Genomic DNA, 16,154 nt, shown 5'->3' on the forward strand with positions numbered 1-16,154 from the left:
TGTGGTTTTATGGTGAGGTAACGTTTCGGCGATTAAAACTAGGGGAAGCAACACTGGATGATGATCTTAGAGGGGAAACATTTTCCTTATATCTTTAATTATATATGTATATGTGCATGGGAAGTGGTGGAACTGAAAAACAGTACCCAGCCCCGCTTTTCCTTCCTTCCTTCCTGTTTCCTCCTCACCCCTGAGCCAGTCCATCCTGTGTCTCCAGAAGCGACCAAACAGGATCAGGTCTGTGAAGGTACGGCCTGTAAATGTACGGGAGGGTGAATGTGATAACACTTCCCTCTTGTGGACAGTATTCTTCTGATAATTGAAACAGACCAAGTCCATCATGCTCAATAACGCAGAGTCGATTGTGCAGTTTGGGGTCTGCAGGCTCGCACGTGGTCAAAATCCCGTCCGTGGTCACGATTCACTATCAGCGCCACAGAATTATCTGCTGAACAACAAGAAAAATTACCTGGCATGACAAAACAGCACTGGGACAATTGGGTATTAGGGTCAGTGTCACGTTTCGGGCCACGGCAACATAAATCATGCTGGATAAAGTGGAAAAACAGCATGCGTCACACAGTATCTTTTCAATGTGAAGGCTGTGCAGTTAATCAACATGCCTACAATCCTGTTAAATGCAGTGAAAAACAGACTAGTGCGTCCGTACTGGGAGCAAACAGATAAACTCCGAAAGGACTTGACATTTCGTCTTGTGAAATGCAAAGCTGCGAAGGGAATACGAAGCGGCTGCCGCTTGAAATTCTGGATGCTTTCTCCAAAGTAGTGGTTTTAGCTAAATGGAATCATTTAAACTGAATGCATTGCAGCTGAAATGTATTACTGTCTATTGACAAGGGACACGTGGAAGGAGGAAATCCATGGGTATCACGCAAGATTGCAGGGGAATTTCCAGGGGTTGAATAAAATATACAGTATGAATTAACAATGTCAATTTTACGCCACGTTGTACCATTCAGAAGATAATCACTTTACTTCATAAACCTTGAAATGTCAGGGCAGCAGCAGCAGCAGCAGCAGCAGCCTGGAGGTATATGAGATGGGCAGCAGGCTAAATAGATAAGATAGACGGGAGCAAGGGAACACAAAATCCTTTCCTTCAAGGACAACTACCTTGCAACTACGTGCCCTTGAGCAAGGCACTTAACGGGTAGCTGCTCCCGTGGCAGGAGCTCACTGGTCAGCAGTGGTTTCACACATCAAAAGAGTGAGTCAATATCTCCCGTCAACAAAAGCCTCCATGGTCGGCCTAACTTCCCATGACACATAATGGCGAAAAAACTCTGGGTTCGCCCCTTGCCTCGGTGCATTAACTCCGATGCCCCCTTCATTGATTGGCCGAGGTTCTGATTGATTTACAGGCGAGCTGATGAAATCTGATTCGCTCGTTCTGAACTACAGCTTGTGTCAGAGCTCGGCGGCTGGGTCTCTGCCAATGTGGAGATTTAGGGAACTGTTGCATGTGAAAAATTAGCGATGGCTAAATTAAAGGCGGCTCAAGAAAGGTAACAGATGAAGGATTTTCAGATTAATACATCAATGTCAAATAAACGGCGATGTTGCTTTTCACTGCAGGGGGAATTGAGTATTTTGCTGATGACAGTATTACTAATGTATTCATTTAAAGCTACTACGAGGATCTTTCTTTTTTGGCGGTCTCTGTGGACAAAAGCGGAAGTGTCTCAGAGCACCAGAATCCCTTTAGAGAACCTCTCATTTTACTGCAGCAGGGTCTGACAGTCTGCCTCGTGCAGTCCTGGTTCTGGTTCTCCCTTTGCCTCCCTTCCCTCCAGCGGGCCCAGCAATACGGCCTCGGCCTCCAACTGCGTGTTGTCGGTGTTCCCAGCAGGGGACCGGCGAAGCAGTGAGGCAAAGCTCTGCTCCTTGAAGGAGGAGGTGACGCTGCTGCACGGCACATGGGTTCCCCACCTATTGCCGGAGCTCCAGAGCCGCTGGAATCTGAGCTGAAGGAGTTTCTTTTGAACATGTGTGCCGTAAAACATTTCTTCTGATATCACGTGTAATCCGACCCAATGACGGGCATTAAGAATAGCCATATAGAAACAGCCTATATTCTCACTGAGGTCTCGTTTGCTAATGTAGGTCAAATACAGGCGTCAGTATTACATTGAGACTGTTTCAAAACTAGTTAAAGGTTCTTCAGAGTAACTTAAGAAATATAGACGTATTCAACTGTCACTTGAATTTGAGGTTCTACAACAAATACATGGTACCAACATTGTATTACCATTGAAAATGATCACATTTATCATGTGATATTTCATTACATTTATTATATGATCAGATTTTGGAACTTTGAAATCTTATTCAAGTATTTTTGATTTCTTCTTATTTTAAAAAAAATGATGTCAAAGCTGATTTACGGCTTCCTGTTCACCTCGTAGGGTAAACATTTCTATCTAATTTTGTTTCAACCCCATAAAACTAAAATGGCACATTTTTCTAAAGAAAAGCCATGAAATACAGCCCGAATTGCGTGATGTCATATATCAACAACTGTGACATCGGGTGTGAGTTTAATCTGCTTCAGTCCCGCATTCTGTCATCACCTCTGTCAGCGATGCAAACACTGATTCATAAAACACGGCGTGTCGCATTGGTGACCTGAAGTAAGCTGTCACAAACTTGCAATTGTGAGCTCGAAAATGATGGCAGAAGTTTGGCAAAGTGCTGATCTGTGAGACACAATCCAGGTTTTTTTTCGCCATCCAGAATAGCATGAAATCTGCATTGGGCCCGACCCAAGTCTGCCTCCCTGGAGAGCAGACAACACTTTTGATCCAAAAGTGTTAGTTTCCCTGGCCTGAAAAAACATGTGCTAGAGAAAAACAATGTGCTATGTGTTCTGAACAAAGACAGATCTGCAATGTTAAATTTGATCTCTCACAGTCTTACATTACATCTCGTATGTTACCAAACACCGTGGTGTAAATATCTAGAAACAACAAACACTGCTGTTAAGAGATTCGCCTCAGCATTTAATGCAGTGCTACAATTATATTGTAGCAAACAAATTAATGACTATTTGAAATACTCGATACAGTGGACAGTAATTGTTTCACTTCAGACTTCGATCCTGTGGAAGCAAAAACTTTAATTACAGAGTAATTATTTTAGCCGTCGATGGACAGGAACACAGATGATTACAGGTCATTTGCAGACATAATTTCTGCAGGACTACGCTGGACACACCATAAAGATCTTTGGAGACACGTTCACCAAAAACACACAAACGCAGCGTCGAAGAGGGAAAAAAAGGACCGTTTGATGCAGCTAATCTCCATCTCCAGAGCGAACCAGGGAGGCCTTATCAACCTTTTACAGTGTTTCTATTGATAGAGGGACAGAAATGGTCTCTCCGGCATTAGCAGCATGTGCTCCAAGAAATCACTGGAAGAAGAAAAGAGGAAGTCGCAGAGAGTTTAACTCTCCCAGTAGGTCATGAGAAAAGCCGAGAGAAGAGGGAAAACTGGTCACCCGAACTCCTCTCACCTCTGGTGCCTCGGTGTCGGACAAATTGAAGGGAAAATACCTCGGTGGCCAAACATGAATTGTTTATGAGGTTTCTCATAGTGGACACAGATGTGGTACTCTGGAAATGTACAATATATTATATGTGTAGCATTTTTGATGGAACCCTTTGAACTGTTCCATGGAGGATAAATAATGCTGTAATAAAGTCAAACACATTTCACCTTTAACGTGTGTTGTGTTTGTTAGCATTTAAGAGTGGAGCTGGTACTATTTAACATCTTTAAAGGGCATCCGTGGTCTCCCACATGAATCCTTGACATTTTAGTGTAAATACTGCAGTCAACGTGGTACAAATAGTTACACACATACTGTGTTTCTGTCTAAAGTCCCTCTAAGCAAGCCTGAATCTACTGAATGCAGTGCATTAGCCTGTAGTTTCCAAACAAATCAGAGGTCTAATACAAATACACCAATGCAAACTTTAGAACTGATCATTTTACTGGATTCAGGTCTTTAACAGCAGCGATTACTTATCGCATTTCACAGTTACTGATAATCAACAGATTTCACTGAATCGTGGGGTTAAATCTGACATGTGCACAGATATGTTTTATGGGTAAGACAAGGATCCAAATAGGTGCTTATGAGAAAAAACCTGGATAATACTAGATCCTTTTTCATGAGAATGGAAACAGATTTTGTAATAAAAAAGAAAATACCTCCTAATCATAACAAAAGACCTTGTTACAGCAAGAAAGCCGGGTGATTTTTCTCTGTCAAGCCAAATGCAATATGCCTCCATAGCAGCTCAGTTCTAGTTTTTTTTATTATTATTATTTTTTAAAAACAAAAAACGATGGCTAGGCAAGGGAATACAGGTGACGCTCTGTAGCCTGCAGCATTTCAAACTGTGCGTACGGAGCAGGTATTCAGCCTTTAATGTATGAGTCTTGTCCGTGTTTCACTTACAAGGCAAGGAGGGATGATTTGCTTGTGCACGTGGGTATGTGTGTGTGTGTCTGTGTGTGTGTGTTTGTGTGTGTTTGTGTGTGTGTGTAGGTAACGTGCGTACGTGAATGTGAGAGACAGACGTTTGGATAATTCTTTCCCTCAGGGAACATTTAGGAAAATGCCAGTTCCCAACTGAAAGAGGAAATCAATCTCTAATAAAGTAGCCAAAGTCACATCCTGTTACTCACCTTCTTCAGCAGACAAGTTAACCAGGGAGCTGGTAAATGAGTGAATAACAACTCACGGTATACTCCCACAGTTTTATCTGCAGGGACACAAGTGACCTCTGTCTGCTTGCTGGCTGCCGCTAATAAGTGAGCATTATGTGCTAGTAAACAAAGAGAGAGCTACTGTGGCAGAATGCTGAGCTGACAGAAAAGAGGCTCGACAACAGTAGCCTATATCTTGACGTAAGTCCCACTAATGAAGTTGGGATTAAAATGGTTATTTTTTTACCCGTATTTAAAGCCACACTAACGCGTCGATTTCTGCGGCTCCGGTTGAAACTGTGCGGAAGTGTTTGCGGTTGCAATCTTTGCAATCTTTGGATCCAGCAGCTACATCTCAGCACGGATGCTCTTTTGCAGCTGCAGCAGGATAAAGATCTCCGCTCTGAGGATAATGGGATGCAGCACTTGCTAAGTTACACGGTTATAACTATCTATCAAGCGGCTCCTTTTTTCAAAACTAGCCACTTCAGCGTCCGCGAGCCGTGCTGTAGGCTGTCTCCACTTTGACCGGCTGCCTTGTTAGAGTGTGGCTGCTCCCGCTCTCACACAGGAGCAACACGACTCTGAAAAAGAATTGATTATTCTGAGGGTGCTATCAGCCGTCCCTAAATCACTCACGCCTCCATAATCACAGTACCTTTCCTGATGGCAATGAGCCACATTTATTTCACACATCAGTGCTAAAAATAGACGAGGCTTAGCATTCGTACTGTCACTGCTGACCACGTGTGCCAGCCGGGGTTGATTCGCTTTCAATCCAATCAATTCAAATTGTCAATAGAAACTGCCTCATTTGCTAATGGTCGAGTATTCCCTCTGATATCTCCCGGTTTCGGTATGACAACCTTTTCATGCCAAAAGCTTTTCACCGTTTTGAATTTTTGAAGAATATCCACTTTGCGGAATTGATTACTGAATGGAGAACGAATTGAATCCAGCTTTTGTTGCCGGCGCTCAAAAGCCTCGGTTGAGCTTCACAAATTTGCGGAGAATGTTCCAGGCCTGTCCTGTCTGATAAAACGGCTAATATAATTGACATCCTTCCTGGTCCCATACAACAAGGATTTAGCACGCTGGGAAAAACAACCCCCCCAGCGGTGCCGCGAAGACTCCTTGTAGAAAATAAAGACCCTCCGTTACCTCGGCTTTGGGACACCACAGGGGTATTTAAGGAGAATTTTTAAAACGGCGTCGCCCACAAACCACGCCTCTGGACCTCTGAAACTCCCAGAATGTTGTCAACATATAGAGTGCATCAGCAATTCCACAAAAGAAATGACGCGAGAAAAATCTCCTTCTGTCAGAATACGAGGAGGGCACCTGAAGGTGACACAGCTGCTCCGCCACTGCGTTCCTATCAGAGACTCAACCCTCCAGTAGGGATGCTTAATGACTCAGCATTAAGTTAACCAAATGGCTTGTTTCTAATTATATTGTCTATCATCCGCTGTGTCACCCCCCCCCCCCCCCCAATGTGCTGTTTGTAAACAACAAGCATCAGTTATTATTGCAATAAGAGGGTTTGTTTACCGTTATATTTATCTCAGATTGCCATTTCTGTGCATTTTGACTGCGGGTAATCCGAAACCAGCAAACAATAAGAAATTGGGTGATGACAGGAAAAGCAATGGATTCATAGGAAACGCTATTTTCCGCGGACTGTGTAAGTGAATGCAAAGTAAATGTATAAGAACCTAGATTGGACATGTTGAAATGCTGACTGTATCATGCTCAGGCTATTCCAGACCGCTGCCTGAGGCGGGGGATTGCATTTCTTTATTTCAAAGGAACACATCATTAAGAGTGTTCGCAGAGAGACACATGCTTTCTGTTGGAGCCTGTATTAACTTCTATTTATACTTCATGATTTATTTACTGGCGGGATATTAGCATAAATGTATCAGGAAGGAGTGACACGAAAGGCCACTCTTGGTTTCACATTGAAAAAAAAAACCTGTAAAATAAGCTGGCGCTTCAAATATGAAAATATACTTTAAAGCTGGTTGACATCATGCTCCAAGATTAAGTAGGGATCACGTCACAGATGTCACAGCGCTGATTCACTGTTTACCTGCATTTTGTGTTCAAAGTTTGTTGATGTGATTAAGTTGGATTGCACTTAGATTTGATGTTATGTCATTTGATGATGTGCATTTCCTATATCTGCTCATCAGAACAAAGTACAATCTCCTCTAATTTGTCTCATTTTACAACAATACAATAATCAGAGGAGGAAAAGGTTAATCAATCACTGTAGAATATTAGAGAAAGACATGATTTGACTTTTTAGAGGAGACTGTCTGCTGGTTCATGGACATAATAAGGAAGACAGACAATGTCTGCACTCCATAAATACACTTTAATGCTTTTAACAGCATGGCAGCAGACGGAACGTGATTTCACTGCTCGCGTTCTTGCAAATTTCATTGTGCTGTTCTGCACTGCCATCAATATTAACAATTATAAAAGCCATCAGATGTGCATCCAAATTCAATCAATAGCTCTTATGTTAAGCTCTCAGGAAAGGCACTGCAGGCAGGAGATATTTGTTATTCTGTCATTTGATATATTATCTGTAGTTGGCGGTCACAAACTCAGCACATGAAAAAAGTTTTGGCATCAGAATGTAGCTTGCAATAACTTTTCAGGTAAACTACCTGTACAAAAAACAAACACATTTTACATAGAAAGCAAAAACATTATGTCAGCACACCCTGTATTCAACGCAAAAACGACATAGAGCATGATTCATATTGCTATTTCATTATTTGAAGTGTGAAAGCCTTTAAACACATAGCATTCATTTTGTATTGCAAATCATTTGCACGTCAAATGTCGAACTTTCACACAGAACGCAAATATTTTCGAGGCAAAAAAGCTGCGTCATTTTGTTTCCTGAACAACGATTTTCATGAGCTTTCGCAACAGGCACTGACCAATCACGTTGTGCGGAGCCAGTTGAATAGCGCCTATATTTACGAGGATTATAAAACAGCAAAATACAGGCTCCTTAGTCCGAACCAAGACGGCAAACTTTATTTCTTCTTTCAACCTTGACGAAAGCGGCACAGACCATGAATGTAAAAAGAGCACGCTCTCTACCCGTTAAAGCCTTGTTTTTATTGCCACTGTCAGCCCAGTGCTTGCTCAGGGAATGTTGGGTCACTGTAAATTATAGAGTACGGTTTCAACCAGCTCTGTATAAAAATGTCTCGAGATAACTTCTGTTATGATTTTACGCCGTATAAATAAATTGAATTGAAAATTGAATTGATACAGTGCTAAAGGCAGGGAAAGTCGCTCAGTATGGCATGAAGCAAAAAAAAAGAAGTAAAACCTGTGAGTGTAAAACTATACTCTGCATCCATGGGGCCCATAGCGCAAGCGCACCTAGGCCATGTCCACACTACTACGTTTCCATTTTAAAAGGCGTGTCTTTTTAGGGCTCCGAAAACGGATACGTTTGAAGACTCCGGCGTTACCTCCTCCTGTGGACAGGCATAAACGGATACGTTTGGAAACAATGACGCAGACGCCCGCATTCGCTACTTGATTTGGGCATTCATGATGTGTCCTATCACGTGACCCTTTCCCGGAAGATCGCAAACAACAACAGTCTCGATTACCGATCGACTACCAGTGGTTATTTTAACATGGACAACTGATTACAGGTGTTGCTGATCTTGTTGTCTTTACTAGCAGCTGTTGTGCAGTTAAAGTCTGCAGTTTTGCAGAGGAAGCAGCTGTTTTTGAGGGATTAGTGTGCGGCGTGTCCAGCGGCGTTATCAGACCTACGTTTGAAGTCCCGCTTTGAGGCTTTGACGAGGGCGACGGACACAAAACGGAGGACTTTCCTTTCCTTATTAACGCTTATTTTGTTCTTCTCAACTATTGTGAAATCCACACAGAAACTGTAAAGGAACAAAAGCAGTGTGTGCTCTCCAGTACGACGACTTCAGCCACCAGCAGAGCTACGAGTGTAAGAACAGACAACGTCAAAACCGAGAGGAAACAAGTGAGAGATGTGTGTTAACCACATTTATTGACCCACGATCTAGTAAACTTTGATTTGTGTGTTCATTTTAAAGTAAATTAGTTGTGTCAGAGAGAAAGATAGAGCAAGACTGCAGCGTTGGAACAGACTGAAAAATAAAACTTTGAAAACTTTCCACGAAATTTGTTTATAGAGGAACATTTTAGAGGAAGATCTTAAGTATAAAGCACAACCTTTCATTTTTAAAGACTATTAATCTGTCCTATTTTTTTACGTGAATGTCATGTGATATTCGTTTTCAGGCTTGTTAGTCTGGACGGAAATCATTTTGAAAACGAGGCTGTGTGAACGGAGATCGTTTTTGTTTTCAAACTTTTTTATTTGTCGCCCTCGTGTAAAGTTATTTATTTGAAAATGTGGGCTATTTAGCTGGTTGAGAAAAGGTAATAATGTTCCCCCTCAAAAACAATTACCCATGTGGTGTGGCAGATTCATTCTTTATGCATCTCCATGTATATCATACAATACAATTTAAAGACATAGTACTTAATAAAAAATGCATGTTACTGGGCGCAGCAAATTCTGCAGAGTTAAACCGCTGAGCAAAACCGCTGAGCAAGATGGAGAAGGAAGACCCAAGAGCTGCAAGGAAAGAGTTATATCAGGAGATCTTTAATTTCAGTCTTGGGCTTCAAAGGCCTGCAGAGAGAAAATGAGAGAGCTGGTGAGTGACCAGTGGGCTATCAGCAAATGGGTGGGCAGTGACACAGGGCTCATCACAGGGACCATTCTGGAGGCGCACACAAGACAAAATTACTCTGTCTGAATAAATTCTGGCTGTGGGCAACAGCCGGCTCCATCATCTTATTTCATTAAGGCTGCGAAATCTGTCATGGAACTTATGGATTATCATTTCTTTTCTGTAGTTATACCTCAGAGAGAAAAAAAAATCTAAATTCTGTTTGACAGAGAGATGGGAAGCTGTTTGTATCTGGAGTACTCCAGCGTATCTTGTTTATTTTCGTATTATCACAGTGGGGGCTCCGGAATCAGCTCCAGATCAATCCTCTTTAATGCTTATGTGAGAGAAACATCTGGTTTTCAATTAGATCTTTAGCGAGCCCGACAACAGGGGGTTACCTCAAAGTAGCGGTAGTGTCACTGGGCCTGCAATAATGATGTGGCTAATGTGCCTATCGAGCGACACACGGATCGAGAGCTCAGCCTGCCGCAGTATCTTAAGATAGCTCTGCGCAGTCTGTTTCTTCTGATAAGGTGCAATCTGATTCAAAGGGGTGAGCATGCTGCAGGAATATAAGTCGTCTGGCAGAAAATAAAACCCAGTCAACAGCCACACATTAATAAATCCACGGCCTCAATCAGAAAAAAAAAAAATCCTGTCATGTTGGTCTCATGTTCCCGTTTCAAACCCCCGCAGTCCATCAGCCTATCTCTGACTTCTTTCTGCCCGCATGAGTTTGAATAATACCCGTGAGCATGCCAGGGGGTTATCAGCATTCACCTCCCGGTAACAAGCTGTCTTATGAAGTTGTTGTGAAAAAGTGTTGGGGGTTTTTTTTCAGCAGAGGTAGCAACATTTGGGAATACGGAGATAGCTGAAATAAATAAAGAAAAGAGGATCTGCCAGAGCTGATAAGACTTCAGGATGGTGAAGTTGATTACAGCCCATTTTCCTCAGCATGTGCATGTTGCTGATCTAACTACAAATCTGCCGAACAATACAGTTCGAAAGGAATGGCTTTTGACTCATAATCCTGTATCTGTGATAATTAAATAACTCAGTTCAAGGGCCACTTTTGGGACGTGATGGGAGCTGAGGGCCAGTTGACAAAACTCAGTTATCACAGCAAGCCTTTCAGCATTCATTTTAAATTGCTGCAAACAAACAGATAGTTACACTTTCGTAACTCAGGTTCTATGATCACAGGAGGAGGCCGTTAAAGGGCTCTGCAGGTTTTGGAGCAGGATCAGGAGAGTGGTGGTGTTTTCCCTGTATTGCATTCCTCTTCTTGCATGTGTCTGACATATATGGAGTTGAAGAAGCGAAGCATGATCCCCTGCTGCTCCCTGCACGCCCCTCCCCCCAGGCTTCTAACCTCCTTGGAGGAGCGTACACTCCGGTGATGATCGGTACATGTGGTGCTCCTCAGCCCCCGAGGCTCACAAGATCTGGCAGCCGATCCAAATAAACTGCTTGCAGTGTCTGCAGGTTAAGATGTGCATCTCTGGACAGAATGGCCTCAGAACTACATCAGAGCATCATGCCCTTGAGACATTAAAGTGTAATGGCTCGGTAAAGTCGTCATAATCGTCTATTGGATACCATCGCGACCATTGCATTTAGTTTGTTTCTCTGTATAACCACAGTGAAAGTCAGCCTCACACATCTAAACAAAGACATACAGACGTGCATAGGGTGTTTAGGATGTAGATCCCTAAGCAGTTTCAGGTGGTTACATAGTTTCTGTGTCTACTTTCAGTCAGAGTTAGGGATGAGCATTTTAAATAATAATTTGTATTTATTACGTTTATTTGGAAACCTGTAGGAGGCTCAAATTCATTTACCCAAATTTCTGCAAACTTCAAAGTTGGCCATACCAGTAGAGTCACAACAGCTGTGTTTGTAGGAAAATTACACCAGGTTGAAATAAAACAGCATTTCCCTTTAACGTCCTTCGAGATCAGTTGTTTAAAAAGTGGCACTTTAGTTACACTTCAGCGGCAGTGTCTTAAACGTGCATTCTTTCTAATGGCCATCAGAGGGCGACTCCTCTGGTTGCAAAAAGAAGTCTGATTGGGGTCCATCAGTAAACTATGTAAACCTGAGTTTTATGTCCCAATCACTAGTTTCAAGTCTTCGTCAATACAGTTTGATGTTCAATTTGTACATCATGTTCCCATTGGAAATAATAAACACGATGAAGCAGGTCATTCTACCACAGCATTGTTTGGTTTGGCCGTTGTTGTTGTTGTCTTACAACTTCAACCCGTTCACAGTGTGTTTTCAGTTCATGAAAGTTAATTGTAACATTTTGGTCGCCTAAAAATGTCTTGTAAAATGTCTTGTACTTAGCTCCGACCAACAACAACCAACCAGTTGGAGACAGCCGAACTCAAGACTTCACAACCCACAAACCAATGGGTGACGTCACGGTGACTACGTCCTCTTCTTATATACACTCTATGGTTCCAGCCAGCCAAGAGACAATAGTAATGTTGATTGTCTTGATAAACAGAGTATGTATATGCAGTTTTCAATGTACACAGATGCAGAGATGGGTGACTCACACCTTTAAAGCCCCTAGAGAGGCTGTAAAGGACAGACAACAGACACTGTAGTGGCAGTGGTGAGTTACAGTAACGGTTTTGGGCTGCCACCACTGCAGCAATCCTCGATTTGATAATTTGCAAAGCATCATGCTGTGTTCCCAATTTGTTGAAAAGAAATGTGCATTGAATGGCTGGTGTTGGTATGATAAAAGCAAACACACATAACTAGCTCTCCTGATGGAAGTAAGGTGAACATATTGTCTTTGATGGAAATTTATTGCAATTTTGTATCCTACAAAATACAATATACAAGATACAATGACTTGTATTGGAATAGATCTGATGCAATTTACTACATAAAACTGAGTTCCAAAAAGTTCATTTTCCCTTTTAAAGGCGGTATTTCAGTGCAGACAACTCTCAGCCTTTGAAACTGGCTGAACTAATGGGCTTGAAATCAATGTGTTGTCTGAACATTACTCTTTGCAGCCTGTAAACCAAGTGATAGCCGTTATGTAACAGAAAGATGCAGCATAAAAATGACCACAAAGCAAGGCACCCTTAACTAAACAACTTGTAAAATATTCATACTATTTTGGTTGTCATGGAAACATAGCCAAATGGCCAGTCCCACTAGGCTTCCAGACGCTGATGGTCTGAGGCTCTTTTTGATGATAAGCCGACCTGACAATATTTTCTCCGTCCCCATGGAAGTAGGAAGGAGCCATCACACTGGCTCGATCAAACAGGATTTCCAACATCATTTCAGAGAGTCCTCTTTGGAAGTCAGACTCACATTTGCATAATGACCTTTCCAACCACAGAGGCCGCCGTAAAGGGACATGTGTGGTGTTACACATTTACGATATCCTGTTAATATTTGGAGAACTACAAAGAATAGATTTTTATATACAACATCCTATAAAAAATTAATTGTTTTACTTATTTAATGTTCATAATTAAACAAGTAATCTATATAATATATATATATATATAGTTGGTGTTCATGTAATAGCAAAACTCTAAATAATGCAGTGGTTGAACTGAAAATGCATGTGTTTCCAGCATAAACACTGAGGTAACATTTGAGATGCATATAAGCAAGTCTGATTTTCCTCCCACTTATAAATAAAGGATAAAGTGAAAAAAAGGCCTCAAAGACTCATCCAGCATGTGTTGGGAGTATATGAAGATTATCAATGTATTCATTTGATGAATGAATGTTAAAAATGCATCAGTATTGATCCCCTCAGAATGTACCTCTGAGGTAAATGTTCCTGAGGTGATGAATGGACTCACTTTATAGAATAACCAGCATGTAAAGCCCAGAATACAGTATTTTTTTTATTGGAACACATTATTATTACTGATTATTGAATTGATTAATGGATTTTCCATACAATAGTTCCCAGTGCCCTGTCAACATTAAAATTATGTTTAATTTGATCAACAAGCCAAAAATAATACATTTATGATGACATTTAAGTGATAAAATCCTCATATTTGAGAAGTTTAAACCAATGTAATGTCACTAATCAATTATCAGTTGTCATCAACAGTTCATTTCTGTTGATCAACTAAAGATAAATCGATCATGGATTCATCACAAAACCTTTTATTGCTTCTCAGGACAGTATATTTAAATGGAAGAATGGAAATATGGGCAAAAAAGTTCCCCAAAGCATCCGAAAGATGCTTGGTGATTCTGTTTGGTATGGCTTTGCAAAAGTGCTGTACAGTTCACTGCATGGACGCTTTCACCACACTGTGCGTGTGTGTGCGTGTGTGTGTGCGTGTGTGTGTGTGTGTGTGTGTGTGTGTGTGTGTGCGTGTGTGTGTGCGCGCGTGATGCCGTTCGAAAGGAGAGGGAACCTGAGGAATCGAGGAAGGTGATGTGCTGCTGTCTGAGCCAGCTTTGGGATGCGTAGGCTACACTATCTGTTTGGCCGCCAAAGCACAAGGCTGTGCTTGTGGTGCGATAACGCGGGACCCACGCATAAAACAGGCTTAGTCTCCTAGAAAAGTTCTTTAATCAGCCTGATGCGCTTAGTGAGCAAAGACTGTGGGAATTGAAGTGAAGAAACTCAGGTCAGATAATGAGACTTACATCTGTAACATAGAGAATGTGTTTTCCTTGAACCCCGGCAGAGGAGGAAGAAAAGCTCATTATCCTTATCACTTGTCAGAGAGGCAAGATATCGATATTATGCATATTTTGCGAGGCCCCTTCTCGGAAATTAGGCAAATCCTTCCAGTTTGCATTTTATGTGTCCATTTTTCATATTTCACGCTTACAAATGCATGAGACCACTGTTTCAATTTGTCTTCTGTCTTTATCAATGTGCTTTATTTTCACGCCCTTTTCATTCATTTTCTCAGAAAGCTGACAGTTAATTGAACAGATGGATGATAATCACGTCTGTCTCAAACTCTCCCCGGAGACCGTCCTCCTCTCTCTCTGGTAGGGGAACAGCCCAGTTTTTTTTGTTTTTTTTAACGTCCTCCAAAGCTACAGACAAAATAAAATGTGATGGGAAAACAGTTTATCAAGCCACGAAGCCACAGACGCTGCAACATTCAGTAATCATGGCTGACATTGATTAGCGCTTAGACTAATCATTGCAACAGTCGAGTGCAAATTTTCCCATTTTCCTGAGAACCTTCAGTTATCTTAAAAATAATTGAGCTCAGTCGCAAAGCTTTTTGTATGTTTTGTATCTTATTTATGCAGAGGAAAGCTGTTACAGTGAATGTTCTTCATGTGTGAGACACTACACATTCCTGAATGAGAAATAGTGTTTTTTTCCACAGAGGTCACAGTGTTGTTCCCTCTACAGAACAGCGTGCCTGGAGCTGCTGCAGTGTCTTGCTCAAGGGCACTCCAGCAGCTTGCATGCTTGCTGTGACCTGTGCCAAATATTTCAGGGACAGTCTCCCAACTTACTGCCATGCTAATATGCAGAGAGGCGATGTCATGGTCACTACATGTCTCATCTTCAATGCCTGCTGCAAACACAATGCAAATAAGTCTAATGTGGCTGCAATCAAGAAATGACACGACACTCTGAATGGAGAGCAATAACAGAGCAAAATAAGAACACTTCAAAGTAGACAGCCCAGATGAATAGTGTAAAAAGATTAGTAGAGATCACCGTGGAACCTAGAATCATTTTTTTACATTACAAGTTTTCTGAAATTGTATGTTTAAATATGCAAATGAGGCATTATCTTTTCAAATATGTGCTACTTTGCATACATTGTTTCATTTGGTTTACATATTAGTGTCAAATGTTTTTACAGAGGGAATTTTGGATATCTCTTTGAATCACTCTAAATCACTCTAATCAATCTAAAAAAATACTGTCAACGGCCATAACAGATCCATTTACGACTGGAAAGTTTGTAGGTGCTACTAAAGAGGAGCTTTCTGGCTTAGAGTCTGATAAAATGAAAAGAGAAATCTACAGATGCAAATAGTCAAAATAGTAAAATAAACTCCTAAATGTGTGTTTTGGATGTTTTCTTTCCACTAGTCTGAAAGAAGACATGTAATGGAAGCAAAAAAAGACCAAACTATCTAAAATGACCAGTGCCTGAAAAACAATGTTTTTGCCGGGGTGTGTCCCCTTTAAATATGATTTAAGGCTCCTTCTCGTTTCGTATTGATTCCAACCGTTGAGCAGAGTGTAACTTTTGGATTTGAAGTTGTTTGATCGCATATTTATAAACTAATTTCCAGGTGTTGATTAATGTAATGTTTCAAACTGGGAAACCCAACAGCATCGCACTTTTCTTTAAAACACCTTTCTAGTTGAGTGCCTCACCTCTCTGTGATAACAATCATTTTGTTGTTGTTAAATAAATCCACTCCTTAGCTTTCCTCTCTGACGTTCTTTCAATGCAGCAGTTTGGTTGGAGAAAATGAATTAATTCCGCAGCACCGAAGTGCTGCCTGTCGCTTTGATTTCGGAGGGCTCCAGCCAGACAGGTGGAGAAGTGCAGCTGTAGGCTGTGCCACATGTGACTTCTAAATGAATGCATTACATCCCACAACCTGACGCTGTGATCAGCGTTGATCCAGCAGCGCATGCACACAAACAGACACTGCAGTG

Source organism: Cebidichthys violaceus, unplaced genomic scaffold (genome assembly GCF_023349555.1).
Source record: "Cebidichthys violaceus isolate CVI_PGR_0920_01 unplaced genomic scaffold, fCebVio1.0.p SCAF_1, whole genome shotgun sequence".
NCBI classification, from domain to species: Eukaryota; Metazoa; Chordata; class Actinopteri; order Perciformes; family Stichaeidae; genus Cebidichthys; species Cebidichthys violaceus.